This window comes from Solanum verrucosum, unplaced genomic scaffold, assembly GCF_900185275.1.
Source record: "Solanum verrucosum unplaced genomic scaffold, falcon-dt-bn FXZP01000229.1, whole genome shotgun sequence".
In the NCBI taxonomy this organism is placed as follows: Eukaryota; Viridiplantae; Streptophyta; class Magnoliopsida; order Solanales; family Solanaceae; genus Solanum; species Solanum verrucosum.
The window spans coordinates 1,162,743-1,165,704 of NW_026020011.1; the positions used below are offsets into that span (position 1 = coordinate 1,162,743).

Consider the following 2,962-nt stretch of genomic DNA (forward strand, 5'->3'; position numbering starts at 1 on the left):
AAAAAACTCGGACTATGGTGAAATTGTCAGTTATATATGCATCTAAATTATATGAGGATTTATTACTCTCTAAACTTAATTTTTTTCGTATTATTTACATTCTTAACTATGTGAGGATCTTATTAAACCCTAAATTTAATTGTCAAGATTGCACTGCTTTTTTTTTAATTAAGATGATGTTATTGCACGAGTAAATGCATTTTTGCAATGATTTTTGTATCTATGTAGTTGCATCACTCGTTTTGATATTTATAAAATTCTTCTTGACATTTTACACATGTTTTTTGAAGTTGTCATACTTGTAAAGTTGATATTTTATACATACTCCCTTTATTTATTTGGTCATAAAACTTGCTAATTGTTGTCCTTGCTCATGCCATTAGATCAAAACTAAACCAAAATTGCACCAAAATAACAGTCAAAACTAGCCAAAAATTGCTCATAGACGATAAGAAAAACTGGACCAAAATAGTTTAAGAGTTTAAATAATACGACAAAATTAAGTTAAAGGAGTTAATCAAATGCTAGAAGTATAAAAAATATAAAATAAATATATAAATAATAAAATTTGTTATATGATGTGGGTTAGGGACATATGCATAATTTGTCATCATCGAAAATGGGAAAATTGTTGGGGAATAAGAGAACATGATGTTTGTAGTTTTGATGATTGACAAAGAATCTTGATATGTGACAAAGTATTGTTTATCATCATCAAAAATGTGGAAATTGTTGGGAAATAGGAGCATATAAAGTAGTTTTGATGATTGACTTGTTCTCTTACGTGTACTCTATCATGTGAATCAGGTTCCTAGATGTGAATGCAGCCAACTTGTACAAATATGAGAGATTGCGGCAAAGAAAAAAAATATTAAAGTGCATAAATAAAGGAGCAAAAAATAATAATAAAGAAATAGCTGAAACAAAGGAGCAAAGAAGAAAAAAAAAATAAAGAAATACCAATTCAAATCGAAGAAGGAAAGAAATAAATATAAATAAGTCCTTGATATAAAAGGAAAGAGACACACAAGTTCAATAAGGAAAAGGAATAGTTTAAAGTAAGTAAATCCTAGTAGGACTAGACTAACAGTTTCACCGCGTTACTTTTTTTCCTCTTATAAATAAAGCCAGCGGCAATTCCACCCTTCCCTATTTGTCCCTCTTCTTTATTCGGCCTCCGTGTTCACCGGAAATTTCGTCCTTATTCCGCCTCTGTGCTCACCGGAAAAAAAAAATCGTTTTTCTTCAAATTCGTCAAAAAAAAATCGTTTTTTCTTCAAATTCATCTTCCACTATGTCTGTGATGATTGTGACAAGTTTGGGGGACATGGTAGTTGATTTGTTTACGGATGAATGTCCTTTGACATGGCAAAAATTTTCTGAAATTATGCAAGATAAAATATTATCATAATTGTCTCTTTCATACGGTTCGAAAGGGATTTCACAATGCAGACAGGAGATCCAACTGGAACAGGATCCGGAGGGGATTCGATATACAAATTTTTATATGGGGCTCAGGTTCGTTTTTTTGGTGATGAGATTCATCCAGACTTGAAGCATTCAAAGAGGGGAACTGTTGCGATGGCTAGCACTGGTACTGGTGAGAAGAATCTAAATGCTTCTCAGTTCTATATCACGTTACGTGATGATCTAGACTCCCTTGATGGGGAGCATACTGTTTTTGGAGAGATTACAGAAGGGTTTGACACATTGAATAGGATAAATGAAGCGTATGTGGATGACAAGGGTAAGCCTTATCAAAATATACGAATCAAACACACTTACATATTGTATGATCCTTTCGATGATCCTTCCCAGTTAGACAACTTGATTCCAGATGCTTCACCTGAAAGAAAGCCGAAAGATGAGATTGATGATGATGTTCGACTAGAGGATGATTGGATGCCAAAGGATGAGGAATTAGGTGTTCGTGAAGAGAGGGAAGCACACTCCCGAGCATAATACTTGAAAGTGTAGGAGACATTCCTTATGCTGAGATGAAACCCCCTGACAATATGCTCTTTGTTTGTAAATTAAATCCGTCAACTGAAGAGGAAGCACTATATATAATCTTCTCACGCTTTGGAACCGTGACATCTGCTGAAATTATCAGAGATCACAAGACTGGGGATAGCCACTGTTATGCTTTCATCGAGTTTGAGGACAAGGAGTCCTGTGAGCAAGCATATTTTAAGATGGATAATACTAAAATTGATGATCGAAGGATACGAGTTGATTTTTAGTCAGAGTGTAGCAAAGTTATGGTCCCAATATCGACCTAGAAAACCAAAGAGGCAGTGGTGCTGATGCCATCAAACAACAGAAAGAACACAAACAAGCAGCAGCATGGTGGATATTGTAACTCAAAGTACTCTAAATTTCTGAAAACAAGAAAAGAGACAAGAAAGCACAAAGGGAGAAAACACCGGCAAATAACAAAGACACGTTAAGGCTGGTCAAATAGATTCAATTATGAGCATATAACAATGTGTAATCAGTTGAAATTAGAGAATGAAGATTCTATCCCTCTTTTATTTAGAACAGTTAAAGAAATTCTGTCCCTCTTTTATTTTAGATTCATACCTTGACATGATTTGTGATACAATAAATTAGAAAAAAAGAAATGGACATATGCAGTAAAGGAATAACATGATGTTTGATGTTTATTCACCAAAATTCAAGATAAGACACCTTCTCTCGGCAGATCTTCCACATTTACATTCAACTTCAAGCCCATAGGGCACTGAGCATGGTAGGAATATCATCATCTAGTGTTGCAGCCAACTCCTGGAAATGTAACCATCAAAGACAATATTCATAAGCACAATTATATATAGGACAGATAATTTAGAAGAAAGGATGGGTAAATTAGAAAAAGGAAATAGAAGAAACTAGCCAGATCAACAAAAAATCGCCCGAACAAGAAATACAACTCTTAAACAAAAAGGAAGAGGCTACGTCA

General features: G+C 34.2%; 1 pseudogene; it reads left to right on the forward strand.

The window, feature by feature from the left end:
- Positions 1–1,294: 1,294 nt before the first annotated feature.
- Positions 1,295–2,542, forward strand: LOC125819995 (peptidyl-prolyl cis-trans isomerase CYP59-like; annotated as a pseudogene).
- Positions 2,543–2,962: the final 420 nt, after the last annotated feature.